The 24,559-nt window shown below is 44.0% G+C and overlaps 1 protein-coding gene across 5 annotated transcripts in view; it reads left to right on the plus strand.

Annotated features, from left to right (window-relative positions):
• TSC2 (TSC complex subunit 2) overlaps positions 1-24,559 on the plus strand; it is a 3,048,576-nt gene that overhangs the window by 1,950,938 nt on the left and 1,073,079 nt on the right. The gene's annotated exons all lie outside the window — the stretch shown is intronic.

Below are 24,559 nucleotides of genomic sequence, written 5' to 3' on the forward strand. Positions count from 1 at the left end.
CTTGATTATAGCAAGCTCAGATGCTCATAAGCGTAGTACTTGTACAGCAGGAACTTCTTATTTTAACATTTGTTAATGTCTGTTACGTACTTCACAGATAAAGATTCTAGTTGTCTACTGATGTACTATGTTCTTCATCTGTAAATATGTAGTAAGTAATTGCTATGTAAATTGTTAATCGCTATGTAATCCAGTGTAACTACTGTCTGTTTATTTTAACTGTGGAGCTTTTCTCCCTGGGCCTCCGCTGAAAATGGACCTACGTCCAGTCGGACACTCACGGTCAACAAATATAAATAAATAAATAAATAAAAATTTGGTATCCTTTCTTCATATATGAGACTCCCTCTCTGGTGTTAGTGGTGAGGATTGAGGCTCCTTGATTGTTGGCTCAGGGCAAGGGTGTTACACGTGGCAACAGATACTTTTCAGATATCCTTAGAGACATATAGTCGCATCATATGTAATTTGGCACAGTTGATGCGGAGTCCTTACAAACCAATATACCTTCTGAGATGGGAATAGAAAGGCTGAGAGATGGAATAAAAATATCAAGTTCATCCCTTGGATGGTGGAAACTATGTAGTTTAGTAGAAATGGTATTAACATTTTTTTTAATTTTAGAAGTGAGTGGTATCAGCAAATAAAGGAAGTTGCAATGGGAGCCAATCTTATGCAAATGTAATAAATGCCCAGTGGGAGAATGAGTATATTTTTTAAAGCAAGTTTATAGGTAAACTTATTTAAATGATTTATTGATGACGTAATAGTCCTTTAGAAGGGTGAACAGTATCACTTTGAAGAATTTGTAATGTATTGAATTTCTTTGAAAGATATTTTTTTTAAGTTTCACTTGCCATTGGGCCATGACAAATGTTACATTTTTATTTATTAATTTATAAGTAAGTTTGGAAATCAGTATTTTACATTCAGAGGATTTATAGGAAGCCAAAGCTTGTTAACTTGTATTTTGTATAGTACAAGTGGCCATCCAGAATCTGTTAAGTGTGATTTGTGAGCAAGCCGGTTTGTATCCAATTTAGTATGTTATTGATACCAATGGACTCCAACAAACTGTAGTTAAAGGGACAATCCCAGAGTCTAATATTCTGACCATACCGAATTCCTTGTTAAATGCCATTTTGAAAGCAAAATATTGGGGTGCCATGAATTTCCGAGTGGCCCCTTTAATTTCCAGGTCTTTTTTTTTTTTTTTTTTTTAGTCATCATCTTCACGAGGGACAGACGAGACCTTAATTTTTAACTTTTACCTTGCAAAAGAAAAGACTATGGAGGCACTCTTTTGGACTATTTTGCAATTTGCTTAATTCCTGTCTGGTACTGGTATGTGGTGTTGTGCTGTATTTTTCACATTAGTAACTAGTGCTGTATTTTGGCAACAAGATTTACTTTCTGGTGCCGTTTTGCTAAATGCTCAGACACTGTGTATAATACTGCATACTATGCTGCACGACAAGTGTTTTGCTTAATTCCTGTATGTGTGTGGTGTGCTCTATTTTACATTTTGTAAACTAGTTGACTGCAAGATTGTATTGCTCGGACTCTGACGCTGTGCATACAGCGCAGTGAGAGAAGTTTGCATTGATTGATTTACTGATGCTGTATTGCTCTGAGACAACAGAAAAGTTTGCATTCATTGCTCATAGCTAGTTCAATGCTTAAGAGTCAGGTTTCCATTTATTGTTCACTTGTAGACAAGTTTAGTTTGCATTGATTTACTGGTGCTGTGTTTCTCAGACAAGTTTGTATTTATTGCTTGCTCGTAGCTAGTACACTGCTTGTACACATGTATATACAGGTGATGTGAACATATCGATGTAGAATGTATTTAATAAAACAAAAGCATACAACGGTACAATGTATATAATTAAGGTCCATTAATTAGGTGTCCAGGAAAGATTATCTTTAAATTGGCATCGCCTTAACATTTTATATACGTGTCTGGGACTCCGAGTCAAAGTTGTTTGGCTCTTCTAGGAGCTCTGACAGGTATGGAGTTTGCAACTGTTTGGTCCAGCAGCCTGTAGTAATGGCAGTAATTAATTTCCACAATCTTTTTTTTGTATATTAACTGCACGCGCATGCTAGTATCGGCTGCACTATCCCGAATAGGCAATACACACTTCAGCTACAGCATATATTCCGTAGGACTGTGCTACGTATAATGCATTGCAGAGAGCACCTTTAAATTATAACCCTTTTATCCTAAGTCATGAATCCACTAGAAATGCCGATTGCTTTTTCCACGTCTGCCTAGCAGTAAGAGTTTTTTTCCTCAGCCTGAGTTCCTGATTAAGGCATTTCCATTTCCTGCAGAGGAAGCAGGACTGCTTAGTTGGTTAGGAATTGCAACGTGAATAAAACAGTGGCTTTCACGCATACTAGGGTTTTTAAAGAAACTGCAGCACACTGGCTACTATTCCGTGAGCAGCAGATGTAGCTTCTGACCCAGTGAGCTCTAGTTGCAGCTTCTCACCACTGAGCACCAAACGCAGCTCCTCTTAGCTTCCTAAAAATCTTAGCTAACACCGGCTGCATCTATTTCCACACTAATCCAAATCCACTAAGAAAGAAGCTCCTGAGAGAGAAAACAAGTTATAAGTAAGGTATGCTGTAGTTACCAATGTGAGTCTGGTCTGAGATTTATATCATCACCTCTCCAGTATGATATATTTATGGCATCTTTGATTGCAGCATCGCATCCTTGGCATGTGTATGTGTTTTAGATGCAAGTTTGGCTGAACTTTGTCCATCATGTGTGTGTGTATGTGCGTCTCACATATGGAATTTGATTCTCTACCATCCATCCACTAAGTGTCTAGACAGTTCTGGCTCCCCGTTACTGTGAAAGAGATAAAGTAGATAACAAAAGCGTAAAGAGAGCATATCTTCATTACATGGTGTTGTTAAAGTCCAGCTGCTTTGTTCCCTGGGAGATTTTCAGAACTCTGTGAAATGTTGATTTAAAAGTATCTTCTCACATTACTTAAAACACTGTTATCCATGATCTGTCTTTCACATCAAGACTATTTGCTTTATTCAGTGTTGCATAACTTAAAAGTCATAACATTTTTCTCAACTTCATTCTGAAAAACTATTTATTTAGACAGTTGCAGAGATCTGGCTATTGAAAAGAAACTTCTTAACTCGGATGGACCTTTTTTCTAAGAGTAAGTAAAATAGAAAGATACTAATACTGTGTATTTCCTTAATTTAAAAAGTGGTCCATGTATAAGATTTGTCTGGGAGCTCCATCCATATTAAATGCAGCGACTGTAATGGCTGAAGCAGCCTGGGTTCCAACTTAATAGGGCAGCGATATGAGGATAATATAGAAAGATCATTAATAAATAGATATTTGGATTTAATTATATTTATTTAGATACTTTTTAATAATAAAACAGCTGTTCAGTGACTTGTACAGTAGATTATCAGCCATTTAACCAATTTGAGTTGTTAGGTTTGGTGTAGGTGTGCTTTCTTTTGATAGGAATGAAAGATGTCAGTAGAAACTGCACAGCCTGTCAGGATTTGCAACAGGCTTATCATTCTTAGAGATATGAAAGATATGAAAGTGCTGCATGCAAAGGATCCTTTTCAAAACTGCAGATGGTGTTTTCTCCCTGATGATTGTGATGAAGCTAATTTTTCAGCTGGAATGCAGATGACACTTGTGCCTATCATCTGTCATGTTCTTAGTCAGCAACACAGCTTCATTCCCGAGGCCATATCATAGATTGTGTGTGTGTCCTGATATGGGCTGGCATCCCATCCAGCACTGGCTTCTCTGACTTGCTTCCACTGTTGTGGTTCTATCTCAGATGTGTCCAGTATATAGATGGATTACTGTACTGTTTTGTACTTTAAAAGGGGGTGGATGCTGCAGTTCTAAGAATGTCCTCTTTGGCAGAGATACCTAGTCACTATGAACCTGTTATCAGTTTGCTGTCTGTTCCCTATTGCAATATTACTAGCTTATTTTTTTTTTTTTTTAATGTAACATAGGCAATTTATTCCTCAAGGACAACAGGCACTTTATTTGTAGCTGAAACAAAGGAATATAAAGTTGTTTGCTAGCACCAACCTCTTCATTAGTTACAGATCTCTTTAATGTGGAATTATTTAGATGACTTGACTTTACTTCTGCAGAGATTGTGCATATTTACTGATACTAGTGGATTGTAGACATCTGAGTAGACTTATGATGGAAATGTTCTGAACTTGAGCAGATGTCCTTCAAGGATGCATCTGCAGTCCTTACAAATGGGTTGTCCTGTCGTCAGGCAGCCCTTCGGTCGGCCGGATTCCAAAGTCTGGGTCTGGCCTCGGCTGGTGTCGCACTTCACCCGACGTCATAGCTGCAGTTCTTCGGGTATAAAGGCATCAGCCGACGCCATTTTCCTCAGTCTTTCTTGCCGCGTGGCCAAGCAGAAGCTGTTCGCAAGTGCCGGTCGGTCAGATCCAGAGATTACTACTACCGAATACTACTTGAAGACTTCTAAAAGCTAAGTACCCGTTGGGGACTCTTTCTTGCCTCAGCCGATGTCAGAAAAAGTGAATAACTGTTTAACTTGTGGGAAACAAATACCTCATAAAGATTTCCACTCTTACTGCTTACCTTGTTTAGGCCCAGACCACGACGTAGCAGCTTGTTTAGCCTGTGCTTCTTTCAACCGACGAACGCTTAGGCGTCGGTCGGAGTTTGCTGAACAGTTTTACGGCTCTGATTTTGCGTACATAATGCCGTCGGATCCTCCGACTACTCAAATTGTTAAGAAACGCAAAGAAAAGGACCGACACTCGCGGTCCGCGGTTTCGGCCAAAACCACGGTTAAGCAAACCGCGAGTGTCTCGGTTTCGGCCGAAACCGAGCAAACGATTCAATCTTCAGCCGAATCCATGACTACTACCGAGGCCCCTGCTACCCTAGTTGAATCGGCCTCTGAAGTTTTACCTACTACTGTGGTTTCACAAGAATTATCGGACACCATCCCTTTGGATGTTTCTACCCCAGCACGTGGTGCTGCTAGGCCTCCTGCAGCCATGTCTATAAAGGCCTTTGCCAGGACTAAAGCAGCTAAAACTTCTAAGTCTGCCTGCTAAGCCCCCCTCTCACAGGCCCAGTTCTAGTTCCCAAATGCTTACTCTGGCAGAGGATCTCATCTCTTTAATAAGGGGATCCCAATCTCACCCAGACAGGGCCTCTCAACCTCCAGAAAAGAGACCTAGAGCAGAGCCCCCTGAGCCAGTGTCCTCAGATGACTCTTCTGATGATACAGACCATCCAGAGGCTCCTTTTTCTACTTATGAAGATTCCGATGCTGAAGAATCGATTCCTTCTGCCTCTCCACCAGAGGAATTTTCCTTTGGGTAAACTTTACATGCCATGAGAGAGCAATTCCAATGGCAGGGACAAGATTTCTCAGATTCAAGAAAAAGGCTTAGGGCCTTTTTACACTTACCGCAACATAGGCCTTTAGCTATACCTCCAGTTCTTCCTGTTGTGGATGATGCATTTAATGATGCTTGCACTGCTCCTGATACTTTACCTCCAGCCCCTGCTAAGCCCGATAGGTTCTACAGGGTCCCGGACACTCATCACCATTTATACAAGGCTCCTTTGCAGATCCTGAGACTATCTCCCAGGGGCCTAAGGCAGTAGCTTCGACCTCAGCGAAAAACCCTCTCCCTTCTGAAAGGGAATCCAGGTCCTTAGAGAGATGGGGTAAAAAAGTATACACCTCTGCTACTCTCTCAGCTAGAGCTTTGAACTGTCAGTTTCATATGATCCAATACCAAGAGTTTATGCTTGATCAGTTAACTAAGAAACTGTCCTCTGATGATTCCTTAGATAAGAAATATGTTCTAGAAATGGTGAATAACATTCAGCAGGTTAGTAACCATTCCTTAAAATGTGGCTATGATGCACTGGAGGCTTCATTTAGATCAGCCATGACTGGCACAGTTATAAGAAGGCATGCATGGTTGAAAGAACAGGTCTTGCCGGATCATGTTAAAGCAAAGCTATTAGATGCTCCTATGGATAAGGTCAGTCTATTTGGTTCTCCTGCCCAACAGGTACTGAAGAAAATGGAAGAGAAGGCAAAATCTGTACAAACAGTGAAAGATTTCTTACAGGTTCAGCCCCCAAGGTTTAGCAGGAACTGGCCTTCCAAAAACTGGTCCTTTCCAGACTCCTCTAAAACTCAGAGAGGCAGGAATAGGCGTTCAAGAGGCAGAAATCAATCCAGAGGTGGTGCCTACAGGGGACGCCAGTGGCAAGGCAACAACCAACGAGGCACAGACACAACCACTACCACTGCAACAGGACAATCACAGTGACTTGGCTCTGACACCGCCTACCAGGGAACAAATAGCAGCACCCTTAGGCGGAAAGTTAGCCTTATTTTCAAGAAACTGGCACTACATCACAAGAGACAAGTGGATTTTGCAAACTATAGACCAAGGCTACAGGTTTCATTTCCACACTTTACCAGTAAAAAGAGGAATGCCAAACCTACCACCAAATCAAAAGACAGAAGCTCTAAAACAAATAGCTCAATTAGCAAAGATGAGAGCTGTGGAAAGGGTACCACCTACAGAACAAGGCAAGGGATTTTACTCCAGACTCTTCCTGGTACCAAGAAAATAGAAAAATTGGAGGCCTATTCTCGACCTGTCCGCTTTAAACACATTCATCATTGTTCCAAAATTCAAAATGCTGACCCTACAGCAACTTCTTCCCATGCTGGGCAAGGAGTATTGGCTGGTAACTCTAGATCTCAAGGAGGCATACCTGCACGTCCCCATACGACCAAATTGCAGAAGATACCTCAGATTTCTTGCAGGATCAGAGCATTATCAATTCTCAGCATTGCCTTTTGGCTTATCTACTGCGCCCAGAGTGTTCACGAAATGCCTGGCATCAGTAATCGCTCACTGCAGGCTTCAGGGAATCCAAATTTATCCATACCTGGACGACTGCCTGATACAAGCGGACAACAAAAACAAGCTGACACAAGACTTACAAAGAGTCATTTGCTTACTACAAGCCCTGGGATACACAGTCAATTTAAAAAAGTCAAGACTGATACCATCCCAAACAATAACCTTCTTGGGTGCAGAAATGGACACAGTAAAACAAATGGCATTCCTAACTGCAGAAAAACAAGAACAACTTCCTCTCTACTTCTTGGCATTAACAAAGCAGAACAAACTAACAGCAAGGAAAGTACTGCAGGCCTTGGGCTTCATGGCATCCTACATAATCCTGGTCCCCCATGCCAGACTGCATATGAGAAAGCTACAGTGGTACCTAAAGAATTTATGGTCTCAACACAGGCACAGCTTAGAAACCGAAATACCACTAATCCCATGCCTGAAACAAGAGCTCCTATGGTGGGCTCAGACATGCCAGTCAAACCCAGGTTTGTCCTTCCACAGCATTCAACCAAGCCAAACCATCACAACGGACGCCTCAGACCTCGGTTGGGGGGCCCACATGCTGGACAAGTGCATACAAGGCTTATGGACTCCAGATCAGCTGCACCTGCACATAAATCAAAAAGAAATGCTGGCAGTAAAACTAGCAATCCAGAATTTCAGACCATTCCTCCAAGAAGGCCAATTGATGATAAGGACAGACAACACCACAGTCATGTGGTACATCAACAAACAGGGAGGCACTCATTCATACCCTCTATGCCGAATGGCTCTGGACCTATGGAATATGGCTCTGAGTTACAACATTCAGCTACAGGCAATATTTGTACAGGGAAAAGAAAACATCCTAGCAGGCATGTTAAGCAGAACTACCTCGGATGCTCACGAATGGATGCTACACCCGGACATCTTCAAGGCCATCACAAAGAAATGGGGACTGCCACAAATAGACCTATTCGCATCCCCACTCAATCACCAGCTCAAGAAATTCTGCACAAGGACATACCACCCACTTGCTTGGAAGGTGGACTCTCTATCCTTCAGTTGGAAAGGCCTGACAGCATATGCATTTCCACCTCTTCCTTTGATACACAAGGTACTACTGAAAATCAAAGAGGAACGTCCAAGGATAATTCTGATAGCTCCAGATTGGCCAAGATAACATTGGTATCCATTACTGAGGAGCATGTCTCGGGGGAAAACGTGGACACTACCCCAGATTCCTTTGATGTTAACTCAGAGCGACTACAACATCCTGCATCCAAACCTGAAAACTCTGCAACTGACTGCCTGGAACATTACATAAGAGCAACTAACCCAGATTTATCCCAAAGGGTTAAAGACATTATCCTTGAGGCCCGCAGACCTTCAACAAGAAGGAACTATGCAGGAAAATGGAAAAGGTTTCTCATTTGGAGTACCGAAAGGGGGAAAGATGTGTCAAAGGTAGACATTGCCAACATCCTGGAGTATTTGGCAGAGCTTCTCCATACAGGCCTGTCCTATTCCTCCATCAAGATACATGCATCAGCTATTTTTGCAGAATACAGCTTCGATCCCCCTGTCTTTTCACATCCTCTACTCAGGCAGTTTCTGAGAGGAATTAAGAATGTAAAACCTCCTAGGAAACCACCATTACCAGCATGGGACTTGAACTTTGTACTAGAAAAATTGACACTCCCCCCTTTTGAACCAGCAGCAACAGCAGATCTTCAACACCTATCCTGGAAAACTGCTTTCCTGCTGGCAATTACTTCAGCAAGAAGGGTTTCGGAACTACAGGCTTTAATGGCAGTGCAACCCTTCCTAATCTTCCATCAAGATAGAGTGTCCATGAGAACTAATCCTACATTTATGCCTAAGGTGGTATCCAGAGTGTCTCTAAACCAGGCAATCCACCTACCTACCTTCTTTCCCAATCCACAGAACAGGGGGGAAAGACTGCTGCATACCTTGGATGTACATAGACAGTTGCGCTACTACCTGGACAGAACCAAGGGCAATAGAAAAACTGACCAGCTTCTGGTAGCATATGCAACAGGAAGGGAAGGAAAAGCAATTTCCAAACAGACAATCTCCAAGTGGATAGGAAATTGCATTAGATTCTGTTACTCCTACCATGGAAAGCAAATTCCACAGAACATAAGGCCTCATTCTACAAGGGCTACAGCCACTACCACAGCTTTCTTACGAGGAGTGGCTACCAAGGACATTATAGAGGCTGCTACTTGGACCTCCGTGCATACATTTGCCAAGCATTATAACTTACCTCTATACTCTAGATCCCGAGCAGGGTTTGCCACTGCTGTTTTGCAAGGGATCCTAACTACACCATAATCTCTTCTCCTTCCTCCTCCCCTAGTTTGGCTATGGTATTCTACCCATTTGTAAGGACTGCAGATGCATCCTTGAAGGACATAGTACAGTTTTGTACCTACCATAAATGTAGATGTCCGAACAGGATAGCATCTGCAGTCAGGATTACCCACCCTCCTTCCCCTCTGTGGTATTCCTAGGGTATTTGCCCACCTAATAGCTAGCTGGGGGGGATTTCTTATGGTGTATTTGTTTGTATATATGTACGTACATGCTTATTTTTTGTGTTTGCCTTCTACCTTTTGGAAACATTGGCATTTATCCAAAAATTTAGCTATCCAGGAGGGCAACTGGCATCTGGGGCAAGAAACACTGAGGAAAATGGCGTCGGCTGATGCCTTTATACCCGAAGAACTGCAGCTATGACGTCGGGTGAAGTGCGACACCAGCCGAGGCCAGACCCAGACTTTGGAATCCGTCCGACCGAAGGGCTGCCTGACGACAGGACAACCCATTTGTAAGGACTGCAGATGCTATCCTGTTCGGACATCTACATTTATGGTAGGTACAAAACTGTACTTTTTGTCATTATTGGTTCATGCATTTTGTTTCAATGCTTACTGGAAAAACATTCAAAACAATAAGTTTAACATGCGCTCTAACAAGTGTGCTGTATTTTATACAAGGAATATAATTTAATACAATCAGGAAGGTATATCAAAGAACACATGTATATTTCATGTGCAAGGGGCCTATGATTTGAAAACAGCCCAAAGGTAATCTTTATCCGCCTCTGGCCAGATGCATCTTCTTTGAATGTGTGTTTCAGTGCTGTTTCAATGATGAGTTTCAAGGGCAGAGAAGTTTTAATGCCAAGTCTATTTTCATTGTGAGACTGTATTGCTTTGTTTAACATATGTCTATTAGTGTTTGTGCTATAAAGTGTAAAATAAAAGTTTTAAATGAAATCCAAATAATACAGTATGCACATTACAGTTTTTATGGTAAATGGGGTGAAATAGCCAAGTAATGGGACATTAGAATGACTGCAGGGAGGAGAGCTATGTATGGAGAGGCCCCATTTGACTGTGATTTTGTGAGGGGGAAGGGCGGCAAACTTAGCCAACTCCAAGACAGCCCCGAGGGCACAAACTGTAGCTTACGCCACTGATCAGTAGGCCATGGAAAATGACTTTTGAAGATCCTAGCAAACTATAATATTCTTTATCTAAGATTAGAATATTGCCTGCCATTAAATGCCCTACTTTTATCACAAAACCCACATACTGCAAGTCACCAAAAACAAAATCCTGCGGTTCATCATTTTCTCCCTTACCAGTGAACATCATTGCTACACATTTCAAAAAAATTACCATTTACTACAGGGTCTGGGCTCTGGGGCCATATTTTGGTTGTCTTTTCTTCAGTTTGTGTTTGAAAGTTAGTATCCCACAATTCCAATGGAGTGGGCAGGGTTACATAATTATGTATGCAGAGTTTGTTAATCAGCATACAGATTTGTACCTGTTTTCATGGGCCTTTGTCCAAATTCTAGATGTTTCCAGGTTGAGAGGTATGATTCTGACTGAAAGAAACTTGTCCTGATACTTCCCACTTGTCACCAACCACTTACTTGTGTCATCATCAACCCTTTTGCTGGTTTCAGTTTACTTCATGTGGACCTGTTTTCATTCCCTCTGGTGAACACAATTAACAATATTCAGTTTCTGTCAAAGCTTTCACTTCCCGATCATTAGGAAACAAAGTTGTTACATTTTTGTGTGCGTTTGTTGTGTGTTTACTTTTTACAAACTCAACAAAAAGCTTATATTAATTGTGCAGCTATTTATTTCCTTTATTTATTAGGCATAGCGCAACTGCGAGCAGTATAGACAGAAGAGTACAATTTAGTGAATTCATACCAAGTCTTAGCAGTCTGTTGACGTATTCCCCTTGTCGTAAAGCAGTCTCAGAATTTGTATGTAAAGCTGTCACAGCTTGCAATACTGTACAGCCCCCATTGTGATAGTAAGTTTTGGACTTCATTGTTTAAAATGAATCTATTGCTTGTATCACAGACTTTTTTTTTTTTTTTTTTTTTTTTTACACAGCAGGTCAGAGAACCATTACACTTGGCTAGTATTTAGAGATCAAAAAACAAAACATGAAAAAATACTGCTTCTACTGTTTGAAATGTGCATAATTCTGATGCTTTCTGCAGAGCAAGTGGCAGTCATGCATAACATCATAGCACTTAGCTAGCATTCAGAAATCTGCACAAAGTAAAATAGGAAATGAACAGAAAACTCTTGTTTACCAACATTTTAGCTTTGCATTGTTCGTATGCAATCCTGCAAGGAAGTGGCAAGTCTGGTCATAAAATTCCTGAATGGCTGCTTTTCTTGGAGGATAAAAAGCACACTGAAACAAATGAGTGAATGAGTGCTGTTGAGTACAACTGCATTTTGAGATGGAATTTGGATAAGACCATTGGACCTTCCTGTAAGCATCCATCCCCATCCCCTGCAGCCAAAACTGGGACATGCTCAGAAAGCCAGACTGAAAATGTAAACAGAGACCAGACACAAAACAAAAAATCTCTGGGACTGCCCTTTTAGGACTTGTGCATTGTACACAGGCTATAAGTAGTAGCCCTATATTTACTGGTAAAAGTGCCAATGTAGAGTATGTTTACATAATGGGAAGAGCACAGGGCCATATCACTGTGTCCTTTGCAAGACATGTAGGTAAAAGCATAAAGGTAATTCTGTTTGGGTCCACTGTATGAATAGAAGTTATAGTTCTAATTTTATATTTAGTTGTAAAACTGGAAAGTTAGTGCATGTTGCAGTTTGCTCAACTTGTATATTGTATGTGGGTAAAACTGTTTGAAACTTTTCAGCCAAGGTTTTGGAACATATTCTATTAAAAAGCAAGTTTGGATACTAATGGATCTGAAGTAGTTACTTCATTTGCTCTGCAACCTGTGGGGTATCGGATCCGACTTTGGATCCGAGCCGGCAGCTCACCAAGCTCCAAGATCCGAGCTCCTAGCTCCTCCCCTACCCATAATCCCCTGCTACCAACCACATTACCTCAGATCGTTTTTTGCCGCGGCTGAAGAAGCTTTACTTTTGAAGAGCTCCTGGCTGGGTGAGATCGTTTTCAATCTTTTTTCATCAAAAAACTTCAAAATCGAGTGTGTGTGGTAGTAAAACCTTCTACCCCCTTGTTTATGTTAGTTTTTTAAATTTTTACTGGTACAGTAGTTAGTTTCTTGTCACTCCCCCTCCCTCCTTAGCGTTTGGGTGTGTGTGTGAGTGCTTCAACATGGCGGAAGGGCCTAAGGCCATTTTTTCCAAATGTACTGAGTGTGGCCACAAGCTTTCCCCAGCTGATGGCCACACTCAGTGCGTTTTGTGCCTGGGGGCAGCCCATCTCTCAGAGGCCTGCCAGATATGTGCGGCCTTTAACCCCCGGGCACTTCGGGATAGGAAGAACAAGCTGATCCTGGCGGGAAAGCTCCCCCAGGAGTCAGCTGCTTCTTCTTCCTCTCCTGTTCGGGCTCCGGCTGCATCAGTGGCCTCGGCGCCCTCTGTTCCCTCAGCTCTACCCGGGACTCAACCTCCCACTTCGGGTTTGAGCTCTGGGGAAACTAGTGCCTCCTCAACAAAGGAGAAGAGGCACAAGGATAAGGAGGGACATAGATCCCATAAAAGGCAGACCGAGTCTCACCCCTCGGCTCTGCCAGCTAAAATAACTAAGTCTCCTTCGGGGGTCTCCGGATCCTTCTCCTCTCGGCTCCATTTGCCTAGCTTCTCGCCGGAGGAGGAAAATCTATCTCCCTCGAGGTCGTCGAGGCGGCCCTCCCAGCCCGCCTCGACCACCTCTTCCAGGTCAACAAAAAGCATCTCCGAAGCGGATATGGATCGGATGATGCGTCTGTTCTTACAGACCCAAATGCAGATGGGGGTGCTCTTGCCTCCCCCCCCCCTCTGGGGGGGGAGCGTGGCCCCCATGTTTGCCCCAATCACTCCTTCTCCGACTCGTTTTCGGATCTTGGAGTCATCGGATCTGTGCCCATTCGGACCCAGGGAATTGGCGCCGATAGCGCTGGTCTCTTCGCCAACTATGCCCTCAAGCTTGTCTGATCAAAGCTCTCGGGGCCGAGGGCTGAGCATCGGATCCGAGGTAGTTGTATCTTCGGAGCGCACCTCTCTCTCGGCGCCGACTGCTTCGGCACCGACCCCAATCCCTTCCTCGGAGCCGAGGAGATTGCTCTCAGAGGCTGGCGAGGGTGAATCTCCTTCAGCTTTTGAGGTAGTGGAGAGGGTACTGTCGAGATCCTCCAGATCCCCGGTTCGGGCTGTGGATCCACCCGTACCCCCACTGTATGAGGGTCTGTCTTCCATCATCCGACCATCGGGACAGCCTGCCCAAGCCCTACAGCTAGTTCCTGTTGAGGAACAACAACCCGTGGACGAGCCCTCTTCGGATAGCCCCACCAAGGAGGTTCCTCGGAAACGTCGGTGTAAAAGGAGGCACCTGGACTCCCCCGAGTCCGTTACCACTGACACGGACTTAGATGATAGGGAGGGTTCCCCAAGGTCACCCCCTGAAGATGTCTCCTTTGGAGACATCATGGAAATGTTGCGTATTAGAGGGGGGTGGTCTGCCCAAAAACCTTCCCTTGATGAATCCGTGTTCCTGGAGGTGTTTGAGGCAGGCCCATCACTTCTTGGGTGTCCCCTCCAGCCGACCCCCTGGTGGACTTAATTACCATCAGGGCGTGGAAGGAGCCCGACACCATGGAGCCAATACCTAGGCGTCCCGACAAAATACTGAGCCCCCCCACAGATAGGCAATCGTGGGCCAAAGGATCCCCCATTGATGCCATGTTGGTGGCGGCGGCCACCAAGAAAGAACTCGCTCAGGAGAGTTCTCTTGTCCACCTGCCAGATAAAGAATCTTGAGCGTTGGACCAGATTGGGAAGCAGATGTTTGCTTCAGCGACCTTTTCTATAAGGGCGCTGAACTATATGGCACATACCATCAGGCTACAGTGAGACCTGATCAAGGAATATGCTGCAGCCCCCCCAGAGTCCATGTCGGTCGGGGACAGGAATGTGTTTACGGCACGAATGGCCAATCTGAAATCCATCTCCAATACGTCTATGCGGCTCTTCTCTTATGCTTCGGAGGGAGCCACTAGTGCCAGCGGAGCAGAGGTAGTCTTACGACGTCATGCCTGGCTCCATCTTTGCGACTTCGTGGATCCCTTCAAGGCATCCTTCGCGAACACCCCCTTTGACGGTTCTGCTCTTTTCAGCAAGACCGTTCGCGATACGCTGGTCCAAAGTGAAAAGGACGGGAAGACGCTGTCTGCTGTCGGAGTCCGCTTCTCTAGTCCCCAAAGATCCTTCTCCAGGAATCAGAGGGGACAAAAGAAGCTGTGGTTCCGCAAGTCTCAGCAATCCCATTCAGCTGCGGACCACTCGTCCTCTAGAGGCAGAGGAGGACAAAGTGGACGCCGGCCCAGAGGCAGAGGGGGGCCGCGTAATTTCAGGTCTAGAGAACCTTTCTCGGACAGACCCGCGCAACAGCCCTGAGGGCTTGCCTGACTGTCCCTCTCTGGAGGCAGTCGGGGGCGGTTGACAGAGCACCTGTCAAACTGGGAGTCCCTTACAACGGATCGATGGGTGCTCCGTATCATTTCCAGAGGTTATTTCATTCCTTTCCTAAATCTTCCCCCCAAAAACCAGACACCTCCCCGATGTACCACCCGATCAGAGGGAGGTGGCGGCTTTAGAAATTTTAAAGCTGCTAAGAAAAAGAGCCATCCAGCCCGTCCCCCCAGATCAGTCCGGATTGGGTTATTACTCAAGGTTCTTTTTGGTGCCAAAGAAAACGGGGGACCTCAGACCCATCTTAGACCTTTCCGCTCTGAACCTGTGTATACCCAAGGAAAAGTTCCGAATGGTCACTCTTCAATCTATCCTCCCCCTTTTGCGGGAGAACGACTGGATGTGCTCCATAGACCTCAAGGATGCGTACTACCACATTGTAATGGACAGACGATCCAGGAGGTTTCTCCGCTTCCGGCTTGGAGCCAGTCATTACCAATTCAGGGTTCTTCCATTCGGCCTCACTTCAGCCCCCAGAGTGTTCACCAAAGTCATGGCGGTGGTTGCTACCCACCTGAGACTTCAGGGCATTCAGGTCTTCCCGCACCTAGACGACTGGCTCCTTACCGCAACCAACAGGCACCAGCTCTCAGTAGCGAGAGATTACGCATTGACTCTAGCCCACAACCTAGGCATTTCAGTAAACCTGCAGAAGTCCTGCTTGTGCCCCACTCAAGCCCTGGAATTCATAAGGGCCAGGTTGGATACTCGAATCTCTCAAGCTACCCTAACATCAATCAGACTGAACAGCTTGTCTTATCAGGTGTTAGCCCTTCTACGGAATCCTTCTCCTCCAGCGGAGTTAGTCCTGAGGGCACTAGGGTCTATGGCAGCCGCTAGTGCCAGCGGAGCAGAGGTCGTCTTACGACGTCATGCCTGGCTCCATCTTTGCGACTTCGCGGATCCCTTCAAGGCATCCTTCACGAACGCCCCCTTTGACGGTTCTGCTCTTTTCAGCAAGACCGTTTGCGATACGCTGGTCCAAAGTGAAAAGGACGGGAAGACGCTGTCTGCCGTCGGAGTCCGCTTCTCTAGTCCCCAAAGATCCTTCTCCAGGAATCAGAGGGGACAAAAGAAGCTGTGGTTCCGCAAGTCTCAGCAATCCCATTCAGCTGCGGACCACTCGTCCTCTAGAGGCAGAGGAGGACAAGGTGGACGCCGGCCCAGAGGCAGAGGGGGGCCGCGTAATTTCGGGTCTAGAGAACCTTTCTCGGACAGACCCGCACAACAGCCCTGAGGGCTTGCCTGACTGTCCCTCTCTGGAGGCAGTCGGGGGGCGGTTGACAGAGCACCTGTCAAACTGGGAGTCCCTTACAACGGATCGATGGGTGCTCCGTATCATTTCCAGAGGTTATTTCATTCCTTTCCTAAATCTTCCCCCCAAAAACCAGACACCTCCCCGATGTACCACCCGATCAGAGGGAGGCGGCGGCTTTAGAAATTTTAAAGCTGCTAAGAAAAAGAGCCATCCAGCCCGTCCCCCCAGATCAGTCCGGATTGGGTTATTACTCAAGGTTCTTTTTGGTGCCAAAGAAAACGGGGGACCTCAGACCCATCTTAGACCTTTCCGCTCTGAACCTGTTTATACCCAAGGAAAAGTTCCGAATGGTCACTCTTCAATCTATCCTCCCCCTTTTGCGGGAGAACGACTGGATGTGCTCCATAGACCTCAAGGATGCGTACTACCACATTGTAATGGACAGACGATCCAGGAGGTTTCTCCGCTTCCGGCTCGGAGCCAGTCATTATCAATTCAGGGTTCTTCCATTTGGCCTCACTTCAGCCCCCAGAGTGTTCACCAAAGTCATGGCGGTGGTTGCTGCCCACCTGAGACTTCAGGGCATTCAGGTCTTCCCACACCTAGACGACTGGCTCCTTACCGCGACCAACAGGCACCAGCTCTCAGTAGCGAGAGATTACGCATTGACTCTAGCCCACAACCTAGGCATTTCAGTAAACCTGCAGAAGTCCTGCTTGTGCCCCACTCAAGCCCTGGAATTCATAGGGGCCAGGTTGGATACTCTAATCTCTCAAGCTACCCTAACATCAGTCAGACTGAACAGCTTGTCTTATCAGGTGTTAGCCCTTCTACGGAATCCTTCTCCTCCAGCGGAGTTAGTCCTGAGGGCACTAGGGTCTATGGCAGCCACGATCGGTCTTTCCCTCCATGCCCGCCTGCGAATGCGGATATTGCAATGGACCCTTGAAGTCCAATGGTCCCTCTTGCTCCACCTGTTGAACACTCCCATACCGCTGAGCAGAGTTTGCAGGGACTCCCTTCTTTGGTGGTTGCATGCACGGGAACTCAGAGAAGGGAGGCCCTTTGTGATCCCCCGGTCGAAGCCACGTTGACCACGGACGCTTCTCGCCTCGGGTGGGGGGGGGGCATTGTTCAGGCAGATCGTTCAAGGCACGTGGACTCCCCTAGAGACCGCATTGCATATCAATGTCCTAGAGATGAGGGCGGTGCTTTTGCAGTTGCAAGCCCTCCACGACCTTCTTCCCCTAGGGACTATTGCGATCCAGACAGACATGATGTCTGTAGTCTGGTACATAAACAAACAGGGGCAGATCTTACCCCCTGTGTCGAGAGGCCATGAGAGTTTGGGAATGGGCGATCTCCACCAACCACTTTCTGTTAGCAACGCACATCCTGGGACGATACAACATATTAGCGGACAAGCTAAGTCGGGTGCTCCTCACTCCGTACGAGTGGTCTCTGAATCCATCTGTTGCAAAACAGATCTTCCACAAATGGGGTCAGCCTTGCTGCGATCTTTTTGCTTCTCCTTTAAACACAAAATGCAGCGAGTACTTCGCAATAATTCCCCCCAGAGACGCTCTGGTCCATGCTTGGCCTCCCGGGCTCCTTTATGCTTATCCTCCCCTTCCTCTCATGATGAAGTTCATTCAGAAAGCCTGTCTGTTGGGGAGCAGAGTTATCCTCATAGCCCCATTCTGGCCTCGGCAGATCTGGTTCCCCTTTCTTCGGTCTCACAGTGTGCCTCCTCCGTGGATTCTGGATCCCAGTCCAGAACTGATTTCTCATCCCGTGGATTGCCCAACGCCCAACCTGGTCAGCCTCAAGCTTGCGGCTTGGCTGGTCCAGTTCCATTAATGGCTAGGACTCCCGGTATCTCATCTCCCGTTAAGGCCATTCTGGTTGCGGCTCATAAGCCATCTATCAGAAAACTTTACAACAGTAAGTGGAAACGTTTTTCCATTTGGGCCGAAGAGAAGGACTTGGGCCCATTTACTGTCCCTATCCCGACCATCCTAGACTTCCTCTCATTAATCTTTCATCAGGGAGCAAGCGCTTCTACGGTTAAGGTACAATTGGCGGCCATCTCCCATTTTCATGTGGGTGATGGCATAGGTTCCTTAGCATCTACAAAGTTGTGCAAAACCTTCTTACGAGGCATCTTCCTTTTAAATCCACCAATAAAGTCTGTGGTTTCCCCATGGGACCTCACTCTAGTCTTGCAAGCCTTAACAAGTCCACCTTTCGAACCTGCAGCCTCAATTCCGTTGAAGTTCTTGTCATGGAAAACAGCCTTCTTAGTGGCCATTACTTCGGCCAAAAGGGTTTCAGAATTACAAGCCTTGTGTAGGAAGCCTCCTTACCTTATCTTTCACAAAGATAGAGTGTCCCTCAGGACTAACCCGTCTTTCTTGCCTAAGGTTGCTTCAGAAGCAAATATAAATCAATCAATAAATTTACCAGTGTTTTTTCCCACGTTTCAGAACAAGGGAGAATACACATTACACAAATTGGATGTACACAGACAGCTGCGTTTCTACTTGCATAGGACTAGAGAGTTTCACAAGTCGGACCAGTTATTTGTCACGTATGCAAAATCAGCCATGGGTAAAGCCATTTCCAAAGTTACTGTGGCAAATTGGATTCGTCAGTGTATTATTCAGGGGTATATATCGTCTGGCAAACCAGCCCCGGTTAATATCTGTGCTCATTCTACAAGATCTGTAGCCACTTCAACAGCCTTCTGGTCTAGGGTTCCAGTGGACAACATATGTTCAGCGGCTACTTGGTCCTCTTCTCATACCTTCATTTCTCATTATAAATTAGATGTGATTTCGAGAAGTAGGGCTTCTTTTGGCTCGGTGGTGCTTCGGAATATCCTTCCGTAAGGACCACACAGGTTCTTATAAGTAGCTGGGGACTCTGTCCCACAGGTTGCAGAGCAAATGAAGTAACTACTTCAGATAAAGAAGTTATGTACTCACCATAACGTTCCATCTGAGTAGGTACTTCATTTGTCTGCAACCGACCCCCCCTGCCATCCCCCGAAGCTTTCGGGATTTTCTGATCACCTTTGCAGTTGACTTTTCATGTTTACAGGTTGGTGAGGCAAAAAAAACGATCTGAGGTAATGTGGTTGGTAGCAGGGGATTATGGGTAGGGGGAGGAGCTAGGAGCTCGGATCTTGGAGCTTGGTAAGCTGCCGGCTCGGATCCGAAGTCGGATCTGATACCCCACAGGTTGCAGACAAATGAAGTACCTACTCAGATGGAACGTTATGGTGAGTACATAACTTCTTTTTTATGTAAACATTGGCTTGTTTGTAATACTTTTAAAAGGTTTACTTTTTTGGTATTGATTAGGTGGTAGAAAGTTTAAAAGGTGTTAACTTAATTTTTGATTGAATGACACAATGAAAATCAAATGCTTGTTGAAACGTGAATGTAATTGCTTGATGGTATTAGTTGATAGGTTTTATAGGTAGTTGGGTTTTATAAGTTTGTAAATGTGTTTACTGTAATGTATGTTTTGAAGAAGTCTGTATTAAAAAATATAAACACTAAAACCTTTTGCCTCCGTGACTTTGTGTATGTTTTTGTTTAGTTTTTTGGAAGTGCTACATAAATTGTCCGACTTGCTCAGATTTGGAGACTTTTTGGAACTTAAGATGAAGCTTCTTCATCAGACCATTATACCATCTTAACATGTTAAATTAACCATACAATGTGTCACTCATAAAAAAATTTAAGTCTTAATTTGTAATTTAGTATTACACTGTAATGTTACCAATGTGGATGCTTATGAAAATATCCATGTTTATGTTATTCCAGATTATTGCTGGCTTAACTGTGGCATGTCACATCAGTACTGTGGTTATGTCGAGAGATTAAGTTTCAGTTGTTCTTGCGTTTAGATGTGCAGGGAAAACATCTATTAAATAGATTTAAACCGAGGTTTTTGTGCTAAATGGAGCATAATGCGTTTATGGACAGTTTTGCTGTGTTTTTCACTGTTGTATTCAGACCTTTTGAAAGGAGTGTGTGCACAGTTAATTTGTTAGTCTTTTTGAATTCACAGAACTGTCTTCACATACTTAGTGCAGGTAAATGTAAAAGCTTGGTTTTAAATGTGGTGCTGAAAATAATCTCAACCACGGTGTATTGTTGCTTCATTCTTTTTGCTTATATGGAATATTGATGTGCTGTTCAAGTAATGCAAAAATATTGCATCCTAGGAACTAGTCATTACCTAAATGTGGTTTGTGGTTGAAGAGTAATTATTTATTTATTTACATTTGTTAACCGGGTAGTGTCCGACTGGATTGAAAAAAAATTTTTTTTCAGCGGAGACCTGGGGAGAAAAGCTCCATAACAAAAAGAACATTATTAAGGTACAAGCAGTAAACTTAGTTTTAGTAGTACATTGCTAACAATATGTAAATGAGTTGAGTTCTGATGTGTGGGTCACCAGATAACCAGGGATAAACTTTGACAAAGACTTGGACAGTGAGATGCTGATGTAAGGTGTTAGCTAGCTGTGTAAAAATATGTATAAACATGGGTTGGTTGGACTCGTAGGAGTGGTGTATGGTACTGAAAACCCAGAAAGAATTCTGTATTAATGTTTACCCATAGAATGAAGGTTGAGACAAATTCTATAAGAAAATATTAAATTTAGATATTTACATTGCATAATTCATAGATTGTTGCTAGGCTTAACCCAGGAGGCCCAAGTCTAGCCAAGTTTTCCCGATAATGATGTTCTGTATCCGAATAAGACATTGAGAGTTGGGCATTTATAAGCTACCTTTGTCCATAAGGGACATGGGTGCCCTATCCACTGTAAATTTCCTGTTCCCCATCCACTAGTCTAGGTTGCTAATAGATGAACTCAGCTTCACATGGATGGGAAGCCTATTCCATGGGGTGGGGGGGCAGTCTCTGGGACACATCTGTCTCTCCAGCATATTCTAAGTCACAGACAAAATTCAGGTCCCTAGACCTTGTATTTCTAGTAATCTTTGATTTACAAATATGTAGGAGATTCAGAAGTGTGGGGATTCATAAGTGTGGGGTTTGCGGATTCCTTGTAAGACAGGAATAGATCACTCCTGAGCAGTGTATAGGAAACAGAGTAGAGGGAAGGGGCTTTTAAGGCATTCTGCATAAGGCAGGTTTGTTGCACCTTGTATTTTTTGTATGGAACCTCTGAGGTCACTCTAGTTGCTGCATATGCCTGGTCAGGTACATACCAAAGGGAGCATGGTACTATATGATTGGTCTGATAAGGGTGGAGTACAGTGGGATGATGACCTCTTTGCACCTAGATGCCGTGATCTTACTTAAAAGTTGCTCAGCATAAAAGGATTTCCAGACCACTGGGGCCACATGGTAGTCAAAGGTAAGTTAATGTGTGTACCAAGATCTGTGACCACTGGGTGGACTCTTAGAGGTGTATTATCAATATAGTAATTACTGGAATGGTTGACTTCCCAAAGGATACAGTTATGCTTATCTTAGCACTGAGTTTAAGTCCATGGCTTTGGCACCATTTGTTAGTCAGAGATGGACTTTCTTGAAGAATGCTAGCGTCTGCAGCGGAGTTAGTGACAACCCCCAGCTTGCAATCATCTGCAAACTTAGTTAGCCATAAACCTTCCGCATTTGCTTCCATTTCCAAGAAATCGATGCCAAAAGGAGCAGGCCTACTATGCAGCCCTAGGGAACTCTGCTAGTGACTGGGTTTTATAGGTAGTTGGATTTTATAAGTTTGTAAATGTGTTTACTGTAATGTTTGTTTTGAAGAAGTCTGTATTAAAAAATATAAACACTAAAACCTTTTACCTCTGTGACTTTGTGTATGTTTTTGTTTAGTTTTTTGGAAGTGCTACATAAATTGTCCAACTTGCTCAGATTTGGAGACTTTTTGGAACTTAAGATGAAGCTTCTTCATCAGACCATTATACCATCTTAACATGTTAAATTAACCATGCAATGTGTCACTCAAAAAAAATTTAAGTCTTAATTTGTAATTTAGTATTACACTGTAATGTTACCAATGTGGATGCTTATGAAAATATCCATGTTTATGTTATTCCAGATTATTGCTGGCTTAACTGTGGCATGTCACATCAGTACTGTGGTTATGTCGAGAGATTAAGTTTCAGCAGTTCTTGCGTTTAGATGTGCAGGGAAAACATCTATTAAATAGATTTAAACAGAGGTTTTTGTGCTAAATGGAGCATAATGCGTTTATGGACAGTTTTGCTGTGTCTTTCACTGTTGTATTCAGACCTTTTGAAAGGAGTGTGTGCACAGTCAATTTGTTAGTCTTTTTGAATTCACAGAATTGTCCTCACATACTTAGTGCAGGTAAATGTAAAAGCTTGGTTTTAAATGTGGTGCTGAAAATAATCTCAACCATGGTGTTGCTGTATTCTTTTTGCTTATATGGAATGTTGATGTGCTGTTTAAGTAATGCAAAAATATTGCATCCTAGGAACTAGTCATTACCTAAATGTGGTTTGTGGTTGAAAATTAATTATTTATTTATTTACATTTGTTAACCGGGTAGTGTCCGACTGGATTGAAAAAAAAAAAAAATTAAAAATTTTTCAGCGGAGACCTGGGGAGAAAAGCTCCATAACAAAAAGAGCATTATTAAGGTACAAGCAGTAAACTTAGTTTTAGTAGTACATTGCTAACAATATGTAAATGAGTTGAGAGTTGAGTTCTGATGTGTGGGTCACTAGATAACCAGGGATAAACTTTGATAAAGACTTGGACAGTGAGATGCTGATGTAAGGTGTCAGCTAGCTGTGTAAAAATATGTATAAACATGGGTTGGTTGGACTCATAGGAGTGGTGTATGGTACTGAAAACCCAGAAAGAATTCTGTATTAATGTTTACCCATAGAATGAAGGTTGAGACCAATTCTATAAGAAAAAATTAAATTTAGATATTTACATTGCATAATTCATAGATTTGTTGCTAGGCTTAACCCAGGAGCCCCAAGTCTAGCCAAGTTTTCCTGATAATAATGTTCTGTATCCGAATAAGACATTGAGAGTCAGGCATTTATAAGCTACCTTTGTCCATAAGGGACATGGGTGCCCTATCCACTGTAAATTTCCTGTTCCCCATCCACTAGTCTAGGTTGCTCTTAAACCAGGTAATAGATGAACTCAGCTTCACATGGATGGGAAGCCTGTTCCATGGGGTAGGGGTGGGGGGGGGGCAGTCTCTGGGACACATCTGTCTCTCCAGCATATTCTAAGTCACAGACAAAATTCAGGTCCCTAGACCTTGTATTTCTAGTAATCTTTGATTTACAAATATGTAGGAGATTCAGAAGTGTGGGGATTCATAAGTGTGGGGTTTGCAGATGCATTGTAAGACAGGCATAGATCACTCCTGAGCAGTATATAGGAAACCGAGTAGAGGGAAGGGGCTTTTAAGGCATTCTGCATAAGGCAGGTTTGTTGCACCTTGTATTTTTTGTATGGAACCTCTGAGGTCACTCTTGTTGCTGCATATGCCTGGTCAGGTACATACAGAGGTGTATTATCAATATAGTAATTACTGGAATGGTTGACTTCCCAAAGGGTACAGTTATGCTTATCTTAGCACTGAGTTTAAGTCCATGGCTTTGGCACCATTTGTTAGTCAGAGATGGACTTTCTTGAAGAATGCTAGCGTCTGCAGGGGAGTTAGTGACAACCCCTAGCTTGCAATCATCTGCAAACTTAGCCATAAACCTTCAGCATTTGCTTCCATTTCCAAGAAATTGATGCCAAAAGGAGCAGGCCTAGTACGGAGCCCTAGGGAACTCTGCTAGTGACTGAGTTTCTTGGTGGAGGTGGTTTCACTTGTTTTGACCTCCTGGGTCCTATCAGTGAACCAGTTGGCTATCAGGCAGGTGCCGACTTTGTTGGGAACATGGGTGACATTCTTGGCTAGGCTTATAAGGGCATCCAGGCCAATAGCCTAGTATCGTCCTATGAACCTATACCTAAATTACTGAGCTTGTGTGTAATGCTTGAGTGGGGTATTGTATCAAAAGCTTTGGCCAGGTTGAGCTAAGTTGTGTGCACAGACTTACTTTCATCCAGTGCTATGGCAACCCTGTCAGTCCACCAGATTTGATGGGTATGACCTTCCTTTAACAAACCCAAACTTTGATGGGTCCAGTGTTTACAGGTTACCTATATCCTCATTTATCATGTCCATGATGATTGTCTCCATGGCCTTGCATATGAGGCTGGTATCCGTTGGGCATCCTTTGTGCAGGAGAATGATGGTAGCCATCTTCCATTACTTGGCCACAAAACCTTGA

The sequence above is a fragment of the Protopterus annectens genome, chromosome 12.part0 (assembly GCF_019279795.1).
Source record: "Protopterus annectens isolate FY-2018-M chromosome 12.part0, PAN1.0, whole genome shotgun sequence".
Lineage (NCBI taxonomy): Eukaryota > Metazoa > Chordata > Ceratodontiformes > Protopteridae > Protopterus > Protopterus annectens.